Source organism: Danio rerio, chromosome 2, assembly GCF_049306965.1.
Source record: "Danio rerio strain Tuebingen ecotype United States chromosome 2, GRCz12tu, whole genome shotgun sequence".
Lineage (NCBI taxonomy): Eukaryota > Metazoa > Chordata > Actinopteri > Cypriniformes > Danionidae > Danio > Danio rerio.
The window spans coordinates 54,171,187-54,189,258 of NC_133177.1; the positions used below are offsets into that span (position 1 = coordinate 54,171,187).

At 38.9% G+C, this 18,072-nt stretch overlaps 1 protein-coding gene across 5 annotated transcripts in view; it reads left to right on the forward strand.

Annotated features, from left to right (window-relative positions):
* The window catches only part of fyco1b (FYVE and coiled-coil domain autophagy adaptor 1b), a 210,961-nt gene extending 193,817 nt beyond the window's left edge, over positions 1-17,144 (forward strand). For 2 of the 5 annotated variants that reach the window (XM_073930634.1, XM_073930631.1), the window contains exon 24: positions 1,048-1,639. The gene's annotated coding sequence lies outside the window, so the exon portion shown is untranslated. Of the gene's footprint in view, positions 1-1,047; positions 1,640-8,508; positions 8,546-16,783 lie in introns of those variants that run through there. The other 3 variants (XM_073930645.1, XM_073930642.1, XM_073930627.1) reach the window with 3 other exon arrangements.
* The last annotated feature ends 928 nt before the right edge of the window (positions 17,145-18,072 follow it).

Here is an 18,072-nt window from a genome sequence, read left to right on the forward strand (position 1 = left end):
AAATCATGGTTTGGAGTTACATTCAGTATAGGGGCGTGTAAGAGAGCTGCAGAGTGGATGGCAACATCAACAGCCTGAGGTATCCAGACATTTGTGCTGCCCATTACATTACAAACCACAGGAGAAGGCAAATTCTCCAGCAGGATAGCGCTCCTTCTCACACTTCAGCCTCCACATCAAGGTTCCTGAAAGCAAAGAAAGTCAGGGTGTTTTAGGATTGGCCAGCCCAGTCACCAGAGATCAACATTATTGAACATGTCTGGGGTAAGATGGAGAAGGAGGCATTGAAGATGAATCCAAAGAATCTTGATGAACTCTGGGAGTCCTGCAAGAACGCTTTCTTTGCCATTCCAGATGACTTTATATTCCATTCACCTTATTCTTTGCTGACGAGCGGGCGCTTTCATTTGAATCTTTTTGGCTCGAGACGTCCGGTCTGATTTACTTCCATTTATTTTTGGGCATTAAAAACTGCTGGATATGCTGCTTGATGTTGCAAACTGATATTTTCTTATTATATTATACTTAGTCTGTATAGTATGGCAAACATTTGTTTGTAGAGCAAGTAGTTTGACCGTTTTCTGCCGTTTATTATTCCTAGTCATTTCTCCCAGAGGCGACTGAATTGGAAGTTCTAAAACAATCGCGAAAACTGGCGCACTTCCGCATTTTAGAATAAGGTCCATACTGTACCTTATTTCTGTTAAGTGACAAGACTTTTGTCTAAGCAAAGTCAGACCTTACTGTCCTAATTAAATAATTAAAAATCAAGGCGTGATCTTATTTTATTTTGCTGAAATAAGTGTAATCTAGAGGTCTTTGCCTTTCATATAAGCCACTTCTGATACCAAATGATCAACTAGAAGTTGTTATTATTTGTTGTTCCTAAAACTTAAATAGGCGACAAGACTTTTGCCATGTAGTATTATGAATCGTTAGATAAAAACTGAGGTATATTTTTTCTTTTTCCCTATGTTATTGCACCCTTACATTCTTTATTTAAACTAAACTTCATCAATAACCTGTTACATTGTTGGTTTACTCCAGCTGAATGGATGCAGTATAGCATGACTCCAGGAAAACGCCATATTAAATGGAAGGAAGCCCCGAGGTTGCCATCAGGTCATAACCTGGAAGGAGCTTTCTGTTTTCTGTCACGATATACTGTACATCAATAATGCATACATCTCTAAGCAGACAATCTGTGCTGGCTGACATGCATTTTGCTGCTGACACTCTATAGACACACTATTACCTGCTCTGTCTGAACGCTGACAAGCTGCTTTATACCAGCAAACAGACTGGATGATTTTATTGCGCATCGCATCGGCAATGCATTTTCCAATCGAGCAATTTTCTGTCTCGCCTCCCGCTCCGTCTTTCTCTCTCATGCTCAGGAAATGACAGGGTACATGCAAAACGCCCACTTGACTCTAAACTCTTCCCGGTAACACTGTACATCACACTGTTTTTTTTTTGGCATGATGCGATGAACAATGTTTTTAATCAGTGATAATCTTGAAAAACTCATCATGGAACTTATTGGAGTGCAGAGTGACCATAAGATGTGACCTTCAATGAACATTGTCGTTAATTCTGATGTTATGTGGGGGAGGATGTGTAATAAACAATGTAAGGATGAATATGAAAAGCATATGTGTATATAGAGTCTGTTAAAGGAACACTTCACCTTTGTTCTTGGAAGCTTTTTTTTTTTTTTTTTTTTTTTACAAGTCCCTGAGAGTTAAACTATGGAGTTTTAACATTTTTAAATCCATTCACGGCAAGAAGGTCGCTGGTTCGAGTCCCGGATAGGTCAGTTAACATTTTGTGTGGAGTTTGCATGTTCTCTCCGTATTGGCGTGGGTTTTCTTTGGGTGCTCCGGTTTTCCCCTACAGTCCAAACACATGGGCTATAGGGGAATTGAATAAACTAAAATTGGCTGTAGTGTATGTGTGTGAATGAGTGTGTATGGATGTTTCCCAGTACTGGGTTGCAGCTGGAAGGGTATCCGCTGACTTTTTGGCTTACAACCAAACGTTCCACGGTTACAAGCCAAACATTTATTTTTACATTTCTCCTGACCACTAGATGGCACTGTGCCAAAACTTTGCAGGTAACATCAGGTTATAGTTGACATGACTTCTACCAATCTTGGTCTAAATATACAAAAGTGTTGCAGAGATATAGGCCCAAAACCAAATCTATACTCTTATGCTGTGTTCACAAATCGCGCTATTCGCGCATAAATTGCCGTGTGAACATTTGAGGTTACTCGCTTCATTCTTGCGTCAAACCCCGCTTCATTCGCGTGTCAAATTAACTTCAGAACAGACGCGGATTCACGTGATGGGCAGGGCTTCTGTCTGCCCGGTGACTGTAGCTTCGTTGCTAAAAGGCTCACATGGATTTTATGAAGAAAATAACAGAGTTTATGTACTTTATGAAGGCTGAAAAACAGCGTTAATACGTTTAGGACCGTGTCTGAGTCCACTACATGCTTTCAGAGGTGCATCCAGCTCTGTGAGCTCATAAACTCCTCCAGAAACTGAACCTGGACCACAGAGGCTTTCAACGGTGCTTCTGACTGAGCCAAGCCCAGTTTGATGACTTGTTGTCGGTGTCGCCTGGAGGATTTCCCCTGGGACACCATCAACAGGTTGTACGTCACAATCACGCACCCACAAGAGCAAGCTTCTGATTGGTTAACGCGGCGCGAATGTCCGCTGAAGTTCAGATTTTTGAACTCGAGAGATTCACGCGAAACACTCATTAAGCGCGTCAAACGTGCAAAACGCTCAATTCGCCCAGCGCAATTCGCGTCATTCGTGCCGCAGGATGTCTGTTTGCGCGTTTCCATTGACTTAACATGTAAATCACTCGCGCTTGACTTGCGTTCCGAGTCTGGTGTGAACGCAGCATTAGCCCTTTCCTTTACCCCTTCACATGAAGGGGAAGGAGTTTCCCAATTAGCTTAATCTTGGAGACGTAGGGGTAAGGGGACCAGCTATATAGCCCTTCAAACAGAGATTTTTCAGCATTACAACAAATGAAGAGGTATGAGAGTTTTCTCTGAATCACAAGCTACAGCAACAACATGGCTGCAAAACCCAGCTGTTCTGCTTTAAATCACTACAGAAGGGGTTTAGGAGATGAACTTACTCAAGGAGAGTAAGTTCATTCTGTCACCAGGAAAAAATGTAAAATTTCTATTGTGTATTAATGTTAAAAATCTTATCTAATTTATATTCATTTGATTTGTATTTGTTATTGTATATTTATTAATGAAATGTTTGCCATGAAAATAGCCTATGTTGCTGACATTGCATTGAATAGAAATATGATATGACAAAATTGAGCAAGGAGAACCACAGATGTACAAAATAGGGCATTAATTATGATTTTTACTACAAACAAGGATTTCATTTATTGTGTTTATAATGACATTAATGTGTTACGGTCATGGTCTTTAAAGATGCTGTACGTTTTTCAAAAAGCGCTACATTTCACTAATAATAAACAATAATAATAACCGTTGTAAATATTGCACAACATATTTTAAATTCTGATAACCTTCCCTGCTGAAATAAACTTCTAAAACCAGCCTAGGCTGGTTGGCTGGTTTTAGCTAGTCGACCAGCCTGGTTTTACAGGGGGTTTGTCCATTTCCAGGCTGGTTTCCATCCATTTCCAACCTGGTCTTAGCTGGAGCCCAGACAAAAGGCTGGTCAAGCTGGTTTTAGTTTGTCATTTTTCAGCCTGATCAGCTTAAGACCAGGCTGGAAATGGCTAGAAACCAGCCTGGAAATGGTCAAAACCCCTCTAAAACCAAGCTGGTTGACAAGCTAAAACCAGCCAATCTTCCTAGGCTGGTTTAGGCTGTTTTTTACAGCAGGGTTACCTGATACCTTGACAAAACAGGTCAGAATATGGATTTGAAAATGCATTTTACAGCACATCTGGCAAAACTTTAATGTTGATTTCATAGGTTACATCCATGAATATGAGCACTGTAAATACAGAGCAGAGTTTCGTGCATCTTGCAACACCTGGAGGCTCATACGCAAGACAAACTGCACTTTTATTGACTTTAGTAAATAGCAGTTTGCTGTGCTTTTTATGTTACTAAGCAACCGCTGAATCAACAATCGTGTTTCAGCAACAACAACAACAACAAACAGTGCATTACACTCAACTTCCATATGAACGAGTGGAAATCGATGCATCTGTGGAACTCACAACCTGCGCTAGTGGCGATATGATAACCTGTGCGTGTGTAGTAGTGGTGTCCTTTTTCTTAGGGGGACATTTCTATCCCTACCCTTTCACACCCCTCTCTGTTTCAAGGGCCATGGGGAAGTTGAAGGGGTAGAGGTATTGACCTTATTCTTTATGTATGTAAGATTGTAGAGTTGGGATTGGGCCATAGCCTCATGTCCTCTTTGGTCAAGTGTATTTGTTCAAGACTCATTTAGGCTGCATTTACACTGCACTGTTCAAGTGACTTAAATCAAATGGATTCCGATTTACTCAAATACGATTTAGTCCTTGATCATATGTGGGAATTTATCCGATATGAATTGGATCGATGTTCTCATGTCTGCAATGTAAGCAGGTAAATTGGATTTTCATCTGTCAATGTTGCGCGTCATTAAAAACCGTAGCGAATGACGTCAAGATTGACACTTTCATTTCAGAACAGACTTCAACAGAGTCGCGAACCTTAAATCTCGTACATGAGGACTTAAGAGCTTTTATATTGTCATATAGCACAGGTATTTAAGCACGTTAACAAGAGCGAGAGAGCGCGATGTCCGCCACGTAACCAATATAAACTAATAGAAAACTAATGTGCATAAATCACGCCATGGACATTACATTAAGATGCCTAAAGGTTTAAAAAAATCCAATATATCAAAAGAAGATGGACAAATGGGAACCTTTCTGTCATAAACAATAGTAAAACAGCTTGTCAAAAGCTGCGAACAGATTACATACAGGAATAGAGAAAAGAGCACTCTTTAATTATCAGCTGTTAGTCAGCTTCAGCTCATTATTTTCCTGGTCATTGCGCCTTTGCTGTGTGCTGCGTAAATGCAGAAGATTGAATACAAGTCACTTTTAAAAGATGATGTAAGCAGGTCATCAAAAAAAGTAACGAAATCGGAATTCACCATTAAGATCTGCAGCGTAAATGCAGCCTTAGAAGCATTAGCTTCTTCCAGTGGAGTCCTTCAAGAGGTTAATAATGTGGAATCTCATATTTGTAATGAGAATAGACTCAATAAATCTCACATGAGTTCAGACTTTAGGTTTTTTTTGGCTAATGGTCTAATCTGATTCAATGATGGCGAAGCAGTTGCACAGTAGGTACTGCTGTTGCCTCACAGCAAGAAGGTCGCTGGTTCGAGCCTCGGCTCAGTTGGCGTTTCTGTGTGGAGTTTGCATGTTCTCCCTGCGTTGCCGTGGGTTTCCTCTGGGTGCTTTGGTTTCCCCCACAGTCCAAAGACATGCGGTACAGGTGAATTAGCTTCACACGAGGCGGTCTTCACACGAGGCTGCCGCGACCGCTGCCGCGGTGAACTAGTTGTTTATATAACCCCAAAGCACTAGCTGATTGAATTCAGCTGGACACGCCTCGAGAGTCAAAACAAGGGCCGAAACTGAGGCGGACGACGCGAAACCGCGTCTGCGTTCGCTTCACAAGCTCTTATAGTAACCAAGGAAACAGTGGCTAAACAACTTCTAGTATTATACACAACTGAAAGCAAGTTTAAATGTCCTACAACTTTACACAAACAGCTGGAAACAAGTCCTCAAACCATACACAACAACTGAAACAAATCTTAAACGTACACTTTTCCCCATTCAAAACTATATGAGTGACATGTCTTGTGCATTATATAGTGTGTGGTCTAATCCGATTCAATGATCTATGCTAAGCTAAGCTAAAAGTGTTCTCGCCAGACCCAGAGATTGGCTGAATGTATAAAAAATGGTAAAACTCAATAGTTTAACCCTAAGGGACTTGCAAACATATTTTCTTATTATATTATTCAACTTTCTAAGTATAGTCATGAACATACTTGTCTGTAGGGCAAGTTGTTTGACCATCTTCTGCCATATACTGTATTATTTTGTCATTTCTCCCATTGGCAACTGAATGGAAAGTTCTAAAACAAGCACAAAAACAAGTGCGTTGCAGAATAAGGTCATTAAAATAGAATTGGGATCGGGCCATAGCCTCATGTCCACTTTGGTCAAGTGTATTTGTTCAAGACTCATTTGGAATCATTAGCCTCCTCTAGTAGAGTCCTTCAAGAGGTTAATAATGTGGAATCTCATATTTGTTATGAAAATGGACCAATTACTCCCAAACTAATTGTCTAATCTGATTCAATGATTCGAGCCCCTCCCCCAGAGAATCGTCAGTCTATAGCAATTGATGATTGGCTCCTGTACTAGAAGGCGGGGCTTTATTCACCCCACTAATGCCGAGTTCAGACTGCATGATTTTCAAAGTAGTCATGTCACAGATGTTTTCACACTGCATGACTATCTGGGCTAGCGTTTTGTTGCTGCTTTGTTTACACTGCGAGATGGATCGGCGACAGGGACTTTCACATTGCATGACTTTATAGGAAGAATCGCCGACAACTTCGTCCAAACTACGTATCACAACCAAAAACACGTAGTATATATTTTGTTATTAACTACATAATGAGAAAGAAGCCTTTAATGGGGTAGAACATGTACATGTTTGCTCACCTGGGTTTGAAGGGAATTAGCCATTTCTCCTCAACGTTGATAATACCTGAGTCCTGTCAAACCTCCACTAGTTTTTCCTCCATTTCGTGGGTCCAAATAAACCGAAAAAGAGCGCTTTTAACTTCTCCCCCAGCCTCCCGCTGGCCTGCAGCAGGTATACACACACGCACACACAAGTGAATGCTGCTCTGTCATTGGCTGTAGGCGATGGCTGATGTTATTTTCAGTCAAAACTCAATTCACACGGCATGATTTGAATCGCCGACAGCTCCAGATATTTAGCATGCCAAATATCTCGCAGGCATCGGCGACTCATCGGTGATTCTCTCAGATCGCGTCTTTGAAAGTTCATACTGTGTGATTGTCACTCACGTGCACGAGCAGCGATTTGCTTGTGATTTCAGGCATTTGTCGGCGATTTCTCAAAACCTGTCGGCGAACCAAAATCGGGGCTAAAATCACGCAGTCTGAACTCGGCATTACTGGTACACTTTTCTCTATTTAAAACTATACAGGTGACATGTCTTGTGTATTAAATAGTCTTTGGTCTAATCCGATTCAATGATCTATGCTAAGCTAAGCTAAAAGTGCTCCAGCCAGGCCAAGAAATCGGAATTGGAAAAAAAAAATGGTAAAACTCAATTGTTTAACTCTAAGGAACTTGCAAACACATTTTTTTTATTATATTATTCAACTTTTTAAGTATAGTCATGAACATACTTGTTTGTAGGAAAAGTAGTTTGACCATTTTCTGCCATATACTGTATTATTTCTAGTCTTTTCTCCCATTGGCAACTGAATTGAAAGTTCTAAAACAGGCACAAAAACAAGTGCGCTGTAGAATACAGTCAATAAAATAGAATTGGGATTGGGCCATAGCCTCATGTCCACTTTGGTCAAATGTACTTGCTCAAGACTCATTTGGAAGCATTAGCCTCCTCCAGTGGAGTCCTTCAAGAGGTTAATAATGTGGAATTTCGTATTTGTTATGAGAATGGACTCAATTACTCCCATATGAATTCAGACTTTTGATAAACATGAACCCGAAGTCGTATGTGACTAAAACTCATATCCAGACGGTAAGCTGGAAATCTGACCATGATTATCCTCACTGAGACATCGATGTGGAGCTCCGCCATACCGCGGCATCATGGGACTTCACCACCAGCTGCTTTACTCTTTTGGCTTCTTTTGTAAATAGTTGTTCGCATGAGAACAGCTGTTTTGCATGGCTGGTGTTTTTTGAGGTATACAATATCTGTGGACCGTTGCATTTCAGAGGTTTTGTAGAGAAATCGTTCAGACTGTGTGAATTTCGCTGTATGGAATTATATGGAGAAGGCTTTCAGAGTCTGGTAATCATCTCAGCTGGATGCCATTGAAAACTCTTAATTACAATACTCTTCCCACACAAAACATCTTACAAGTATTTTCTTCGTGAAAAGGCCGAACATGTGCACGTAATGTTCTGAGGAAATGATAGAAATGTCTTCGCCATTTATTTTAAGCAATGTGACATTTCCGGCTGAAGAAAGACAATCAATGAGAGACAAATCTGGGACTGGATTTTATTGGTCACAAATTGATTGCTTGGTGAAAATGTCTCTTAATGATAGAGGTTTTGTTGGAAAGGCTTTGCTAAATAAAAGCATTTGATGAGCTGATTCATGTTGGAGACCAGTGGCTCTCGTCGTAACACTGAGATAATTTGCACATTTTTTGTCTTTTGTTTCCCACAGGAAAGCAAAACTTACCTTCGTTTGGAAGGACATGAAGGTGAGTACATTTATTCATTTATTTTCTTTTCGGCTTAGTCCCTTTATTAATCAGGGGCCGCCACAGTGGAATGAATCGCCAACTTATCCAGCATATGTTTTATGCAGCAGTTGCCCTTCCAGCTGCAAGCCATCACTTGGAAACATGCATACACACTCATTCAAACACATATCACTATGGACAATTTAGCTAACGCAGTCCACCTAAAGCACGTTTTGACAAAGAAATGCTAACTGACCCAGCCGAGGCTCGAACCAGTGGCCTTCTTGCTGTGAGGCGAATGTGCTACCCACTGTGCCACCGTGCAGCCAGGGTGAGTACATTTTTTGTATAATTAAATACAGATTTTTATTAATGATTAAGCCTTTTTAAATGTATTAATTTGTTTTCTATCAACCCTGCACTGTTGTTTTTGAAAAACATATCTGAATATACAATATTAAAAAGTATAGAAAAGATTATTTTTTCAATAATATTAAAATAATATTATTAAATATTAGAGTTCTTATTATTAAATCATGTTTTGAATGGTTCATGAATGATTAAACTTATCAAATTTATATGAAATATTAAAAAAGTAAATCGTTCCCTGCGGGCACAGGACGTCATATAGATGTTGTACCCTGACGTCGAGGGGACGTTGGATTTTGTTGACGTCATAACCCAATGTCTGGCCGACATCAATTTCCAACCTAAAATCAACTGAATATCAACGTCTAATCATGTTACACCTTGACGTTGTGTGGATGTTACCACTATGACGTCTATCAGACATTGGACTTTGGTCACTTTCCAACACAACTTAAAATCAACCAAATATCAATGTAATTTGATGTCATTATTGGACGTCAAAATAAAGTTGTCCTTAGACGCTGGCTAGACATTGAATTCTGGTCATGAACTAAATCTAACCTAATACTAATGTCTTTGCCTGCTGGGTTAAAATATAAAATCAGTTAAAAATGTGTGTTTTTAAGAGAATTTTTATTCAAATGTAAATAAAAGCTGAGAAATATATTGTACCACAATGATGACATAGTCATCATTTTATCTTTTGGGAGAAGCCTTTGTCATTTCTGTGAAAAAACTTGGCTATATAACAACTAATAATAATAACTTGACTTCTAGTTAATAATTTGGCATCAGCTTATCAGCTTATATGAAAGGCAAAGGCCTCTAGAATACGCTTATTTTAGCAAAATAAAATATGATCATGCCTTGATTTTTAATTATTTATTTAAGACAGTAAGGTCTGACTTTGCGCAAACAAAAGTCTTGTCACTCAACAGAAATAATGTACAGTACAGAATATATAGTCATCATGATGTAGTGGAAAAAGAATGAATATTGTGTATGACTCCCATGAGCTTCGAGGACTGCATCCATACATCTCTGCAATGACTCAAATAACTGATTAATAAAGTTATCTGGAATGGCAAAGAAAGCGTTAATGCAGGACTCCCAGAGTTCATCAAGATTCTTTGGATTCATCTTTAATGCCGCCTCCTTCGTTTTACCCCAGACATGCTTAATAATGTTCATGTCTGATGACTTGGCTGGCCAATGCCGGAGCACCTTGATCTTCTTTGCTTTCAGGAACTTTGATGTGGAGACTGAAGTATAAGAAGCGCTATCCTGCTGAAGAATTTGCCCCCTCCTGTGGTTTGTAATGTAATGGGCAGCACAAATGTCTTGATACCTCAGGCTTTTGATGTTGCCATCCACTCTGCAGATCTCTCACACTCCCCATACTGAATGTAACCTCAAACCATGACTTTTTTCTTTATCAAACTTGACTGATTTCTGTGAGAATCTTGGGTCCATACAGGTTCCAGTAGGTCTTGTGCAGTATTTGTGATGATTGGGATGCAGCTCAACAGATGATTCCTCAGAAAAATAGCCACTTTTCCAAATGATCAACTAGAAGTCAAGTTATTATATGTTGCTCTTCCAACTGGGATCGATGACAGACTTTTGTCAGGTAGTGCAGATATTTTGTACGATTTCAATTTAAACCATTACGTTTCTTTCATTACGACTCTCTCTCTCCATAAAAAGTCTCTCTCCATTGTTCTCTCACATAAAAATGAATCACACACCCCTACTGACACTATTGTGACATGAAGCGATTTGCTCTTTAAAGCACAGAAAACACAATGACACGAGTCAGTCATCGGCCTGTGAGTGTCACTCATTCCAGGCACGCCGTAATTACAGCAGAAAAGCTTTTCTCACAGCTATACTTCCACACATCAGTCGACTCGCACTACCACACAGCCCGTCAGAGACAAATCAAACAAAATGAAACAGACAAATTGCTGTGAGCCTGAACTGCACAGGGCACGAGGGAGGCTTTGCGATGATGTGTTTCAGGATCCGTTCCAAACTCTCGACGTCTACACAGGAAGCTCCTTCTGAGGCAAGTAGGGATGCCATACAGTAGATATCCATTTTAGGTTCCTTAGAGGCAGAGTTGGTAACATAAACCATAGTAATGCGCTAGTGTATTCTAATGACGCAGTAATGTAATGAATTGCATTTTAAATTTGTGTCATTTGATTACAGTTACTAAAGTCAGTGTAATTGCATTACTGACATTACAAACATAGTTTTTACCAAAAAAAAAATGCTTCTTTGAGAGACCGTTTTCCACTGTAACCAGGTAATATCAGGTAATAAGCATGCGCTTTTAGATTGCTGGAAAACGCGAGCTGAAATGGTTACCGTAGAGAGTGGTAGCTTCTTCAAATAAAAATACAGACATTACATTGATTTCTTTCATTCATTTATTTTCTTTTCGGCTTAATCCCTTTATTAATCCTGGCTGGCCACAGTGGATTGAACCACCAACTTATCTAGCATATGTTTTACGCAGCGGATGCCCTTCCAGCTGCAAACCATCACTGGGTAACATCCATACGCACTCATTCACACACATACACTATGGACAATTTAGTTTACCCAATTCATCTGTACTGCATGTGTTTGGACTTGTGGCGGAAACCGGAGCACATGGAGAAAACCCACACGAACCCGGGGAGAACATGCAAACTCTACAGAGAAACGCCAACTGACCCAGCCGAGGCTCGAACCAGAGACCTTCTTGTGAAGCGATCATGCTATCTGCTAGATCTGTGGTGAACAAGAATTTGTGCATGACAATAAGAAAATTGTTTGCCCTTCTAGAAATTTTAGAAAATCTAATTCTGCTACAAAATTCACTTGGTTTTCAGTTGAATTCTCAAATTATGTCTCTCCAAACACTATAGAATACACAAGACATGTATAGTTTTAAATGGGGAGAAGTGTCCCATTCAATATGGCGAATAAAGCCCTGCCTTCTAGTACCGGAGCCAATCATCAATCACTATACACTCACCGGCCGCTTTATTAGGTACACTTGTCTATTTGCTTGTTTGCGCAAATTTATAATCAGCCAATCAGATAACAGCAACTTAATGCTTTTAGGCATGTAGACTTGGTCAAGATGATCTGCTGCAGTTCAAACGGAGCATTAGAATGGGGAAGAAAGGTAATTTAGGTGACTTTGAACGTGGCAGAGTTGTTGGTGCCAGACGGGCTGCTCTGAGTATTTCAGAAAATGCTGATCTGCTGTTATTTTCACGCACAACCCTATCTAGGGTTTACAGAGAATGATCCAAAAAAGAGAAAATATCCAGTGAGCGCAAATGCCTTCTGTTGATGCCAGAGGTCAGAGGAGAATGGCCAGACTGGTTCCAGCTAATAGAAAGGCAACTGTTACTCAAATAACCACTCGTTTCAACTGAGGTCTGCAGAAGAGCATCTCTGAACACACAACACGTCCAACCTTGAGGCGGATGGGGTGCCACACCGGGTGCCACTCCTGTCAGGTAAGAATAGGAAACTGAGGCTACAATTGGCACAGGCTCACCAAAATTTGACAATAGAAGAGATGTTGCCTGGTCTGATGAGTCTTGATTTCTACTTTAACATTCAGATAGGGTCAGAATTTGGCATCAACAAAATGAAAGCATTGGTCCATCCTGCCTGGTATTAACAGTTCAGGCTGCTGGTGGTGGTGTAATGGTGTGGGGGATATTTTCTTGGCACACTTTGGGGCCCACTAGTACAAATTGAGCATCGTGTCAACACCACAGCCTACCTGAGTATTGTTGCTGATCATGTCCATCCCTTTATGACCACAGTGTGCCCATCTTCTGATGGCTACTTCCAGCAGGATAATGCACCATGTCATAAAGCGTGAATCATCTCAGGCTGGTTTCTTGAACATGATGAGTTCACTGTACTCAAATGGCCTCCACAGTCACCCGCTCTCAATCCAATAGAGCACCTTTGGGATGTGGTGGAACAGGAGATTCGCATCATGGATGTCCAGCTGACAAATCTGCAGCAACTTTGTTACGCTATCATGTAAATATGGACCAACATCTTTGAGGGATTTTCCAGTACTTATGCCATGAAGGAATAAGGCAGTTCTGAAGGAAAAATGGGGTCCAGTACTAGTAAGGTGTACCTAATAAAGTGGCCGGTGAGTGTAGACTGGTGAATCTCCGAAGGAGGCGGTCAGACCAGACGTGAGTTTTTGCAGATTTTGTGTGATTTGAATGTTTAGAAATGAAACTAAAGAGACAGTTGTTGTTTAATTTTAATTTCGATTCCTAATGTGAAATTTAATTGTAAAGTTGGCAAACAATTTTGGAGAATTTGATGTTTACCGATTCAAGCTGAATGTCTGAGCATACTGCCCAAAGGGCGTTTCTAAGATGGCTGCCGAGTGAAATGACTTTCCTTAAAGGGACTTTTGTCTCTCTGAGGTGTTGGGTGTGGCTAACATACTTAACCACGCCCCTCTAACTGTCAGTTTTGACAAGAAACAGAAATGGTGAGGAGAAGGAGGTGTCTGTTAGGTTGTAATAACTCTCCCGAAAGCCTTTTTCTTTCTGAATGAAATGGCTTCTTTACTACATCCAATCAGCTCACAGAAGAAAAAAAAGCAAGCCATGCTGACTGTTTTCTCATTTAATATTCCGTTTCTTTAGGAACTGCGTCACAATACAACGAATAAAAAAAGATCACAGCTTCCGGTTCATGGGGATTTTATTGAGTGGACGTTGATGATGGTGTTGGTGTTCTTCATGGTGCCACAGTCTTCAAGTGTCTGTGTGTTTTGCATCACCACTGAATCACCATATTTAAGTGGCGCTCGGGGCCCGAATGAGTCTGAGGCATCTGCCCTGCTGGAGGACGCGGATCATTAGCTCAGAGAACAATACAGGCAAATTAGACATGGTGAAGAAAAAGCGCTCTCATTATTCTGAATGCATGTGAATGTTAAATTGAAGGCTTGCGTTTGATGCTGATGAGCTCAGGGTTTGTTGAACCAGATATTGCGGTGTGACGTCCTGATTTTGAGCGTTTTGTTCAGCGCGTAAATCCATCAAAGGCCGCTGCCGACTAACTCCACTTCCTAATCTGCAATTGCCTCTCTGGATATACCACTAACTGTACTCAAAAAAAAATTATTAATGCTTTCCTTCTTAGACTTTACAGACCTGAAACTTGCCTACAGCACTTATTCATTGTTGCTCTTATAGTTGTGTAAATTGCTTCCTTGTCCTCATTTGTAAGTCGCTTTGGATAAAAGCGTCTGCTAAATGACTAAAGGTAAAAGGTAAAGGTAAAGCATGCATTGATTTTGGTTTTCCCTTCTGTTGAGCACATCGGGATATAAAACTAACACTAGGAGCATTAGGCCAGAATTAATTTTTCTGTATTTGTTAGATGAGAAGATTTTAAACACATTTACTAAAGTGGTGATTTGATGATTGAAGTGATTCAATTTGAGATTTTGAATTAATAATAATAATCATAATAATGCCTGTTCAACTAGCTCAATGTGCTAAGCATTGCGTTACAAACCTTGAGGTTTAGGTTGAGTGGCAAAGTGGCTCAGTGGTTTGCACTGTCGCCAGCAAGTAGGTTGCTGGTTTGAGTCCCGGTTGGGTTAATTGGCATTTCTGTGTGGAGTTTGCATGTTCTCCCTGTATTGGCATGTAGTGTGTGTGTGTGTGAATGTGAGTGTGTATGGGTGTTACCCAGTACTGGGTTGTGCCTGGAAGGGCATCCGCTGCATCAAACATATGCGGGATAAGTTGGCGGTTCATTCCGCTGTGGCGAACCCTCATGAATAAAGGGACTAAGCCAAATGAAAATTAATGAATAATCATAATAATAATATAAAATACTAATAATTATTATTCTAAACATTTCAGTTTAGGGGGTCACGGCGGCACAGTGGATAGCACATACACCTCACAGCAAGAAGGTCGCTGGTTTGAGCCTCGGCTGGGTCAGTTGGCATTTCTGTATGGAGTTTGCATGTTCTCCCTGTGTTTGCATGGGTTTCCTCCAGGTGCTCTGGTTTCCCCCACAGTCCAAAGACATGCGCTACAGGTGAATTGGGTAAGCTAAATTATCCATTGTGTGGGTGTGGGTGTGTGGGTGTTTCCCAGTGGTGGGTTGCAGCTGGATCGGCATCCACTGTGTAAAACATATGCTGGATAAGTTGGCGGTTCATTTCACTGTGGTGACCCCAGATTAATAAAGGGACTAAGAAAATTAGAAAATGTAAAAAATGGAGAAAAGAAAATTTAAAAATTAAGAAAAGAAAAAAGAAAATGAATAAAGGAATGAACATTTCAGTTAAAAAAATCACAATTATTACTTTGATACCATACATAGTAAGCCGTATATAATTTGAAGTTATAGAGTACATAAATAGTTTACACCATATTTATGACAATTTTTCTATATTTTCTCAGTGCTTGGTTGCGGCTAGAAGGGCATCCGCTGTGTAAAACTATTGCCAGAATAGTTGGCAGTTCATTCTGCTGTGGCAACCTCAGATAAATAATGAATTAATCTATTATATATATCAGTTGAAGTGAGAATTATTAACCCCCCTGTTTTAAGGAGAGCAGATTTGTTCAACACATTTCTAGACATAATAGTTTTAATAACTCATTTCTAATAACTGATTTATTTTCGCCATGATAACAATAAGTAATATTGGACTAGATATTTTTTCAAGACACTTCTATCCAGCTTAAAGTGACATTTAAAGGCTTAATTAGGTTAATTAGATTTACTAGGCAGGTTAGGGTAATTAGGCAAGTTATTGTATAACAATGGTTTGTTCTGTAGACTATCAAAAAAAAAAAGCTTAAAGGGGCTAATAATTTTGACCTTAAAATGTTTTTAAAAAAAATTAAAACTGCTTTTATTCTAGCCGAAATAAAAGAAATAAGACTTTCTCCAGAAGAAAAAATATTATCAGACATACTGTGAAAATTTCCTTGCTCTGTTAAACTTCATTTGGGAAATATTTAAAAAAGAAGAAGAAAAAAAAACATTCAAATCATTATTTGTTTTATTTAGGCTAGAATAAAAGCAGTTTTCAATTTTTTAAACACCATTTTAAGGTCAAAATTATTAGCCTCTTTCAGCTATATATTTTTTCGATAGTCTACAAAACAAACCATCATTATACAATGACTTGCCTAATTACCCTAACCTGCCTAATTAACTTAATTAACCTATTAAGCATTTAAATGTCACTTTAAGCTGTATAGAAGTGTCTTGAAAAATATCTAGTCAAATATAATTTACTGTCATCATGGCAAAGATAAAATAAATCAGTTAGTAGAAATTAGTTATTAAAACTATTATGTTTAGAAATGTGCTGAAAAAAATCTCTCTGCTAAACAGAAATTGGGGAAAATATAAATGGGGTCTAATAATTATGACTTCAACTGTATGTATGTATGTATGTATGTATGTATGTATGTATGTATGTATGTATGTATGTATGTATAATGTATGTATGTATATATATATATATATGTGTGTGTGTGTGTGTGTGTGTGTGTGTGTGTGTGTGTATACATATATATATATATATATATATATATATATATATATATATATATATATATATATATATATATGAATTTATTTTAATAATAAAATCACAACTCAGGATTAAAGCTGTATTTTTATTGAAGAATGGTTATTTATAAATATACACACATATTTTCTCATTCACTTTAAAATGTAATTGAAATGTTCTATTCGCCGTAGAATTTAAAAAACATTTTAAGTTTTATTTAAGAGTTTTAAATCTTGTTTACAGCCTCTTGGTCAGCAGTGTTTGTGTGTGCATATGTTCACCTTTAGATTCTCTGCAGATATGCTCCGGCTTTGGCGAGTTCATTGCCCCCCTTCACCTCATCTCAGACAGTATAAATGATGGAGAGCAGATCCCAGCAGGACGCAGGGCAGGAGGGCTGAACGTCCCGCCGTGAGCTCAGAATGCACTGTCATTTCCAGCATCGTGTATCGTTGCACGGGTCATGCGGCCACAGAGAAACCATTTGGCTTTATTGTTATTTTGCTGATTACAAGAGAATAATCTAAAGTCACTTTAAATACGGAGAGCACAGAACAAAAAGCAATCATATTAGCCAAAGATGTTAAGTTTGTCCTTTTTTCCAAATAAAGTTTAAGAGAGCAAGGAATTTTTCTATGTATTTCCTATAAAATAAAAATTCTTATTGTTTTTTTTTATTTCGGCTAAAATAAAAGCAGTTTTTTAAAAACATTTAAAGTCAATATTATTAGCCCCTTTAAGCTATATTTTATTATTCTATTGACTTGACTAATAATCCTAACTTGCCTAATTAACCTAGTTAAGTCTTTAAATGTCACTTTAAGCTGAATATTACACTGTAAACCCCAACAGTCAACTTTATCAAATGAAAAAGGTGTAGTTAACTCAAAGTTTACTGAAAGGTATTTCTACTCATTTGAAAAGAGTTTTGAACTCAGTGTTAAAGGTATTGGGCTCTATTTTGACAATCCATACATAAAGTCTAAAGCGCAGGGCGCAAACGCATTCAGGGCGTGTCAGAATCCACTTTTGCTAATATAAGGACGGAAAAATCCGATTTGCGCCGTGGCGCATGGTTTTAAAGGGTTGAGCTTATTCTCTTAATGAGTTATAGGTGTGTTTTAAGAACAAACCAATCAGAGTCTCATCTCCCATTCCCTTTAAGAGCCAGTTGCGTCGCGCCATAGCTCATTTGCTATTTACATGACAACTTTGTAAGTGGAAAAACTGAGCGTTTCACTAGCAAGAAAACGGTTTAACTGAGCATCTGCAGCGTGAGAATGAGAGATAAGGCATCTCATAATTTACTTTCACTTTTGCTCTCGTGGATAGGGAAACCTTGTTTGCACAGACATCAATTAGCCTATAAATAATTTATTTTTATTTGTTAAGGCAAAGATTTGTTTCCAAACTATTTCTAAATTCAGTTACATCCGAATACACTTGTGTTCCATATGGTCCAAAATCTGACGTGTGGACAAGTCTAAGCTTGTTTTTAATAAAACAAATATAAATATGGATATAATAAATAATACTGCTAATAATAATAACATTATACAAAAGCAAATTGTCATTA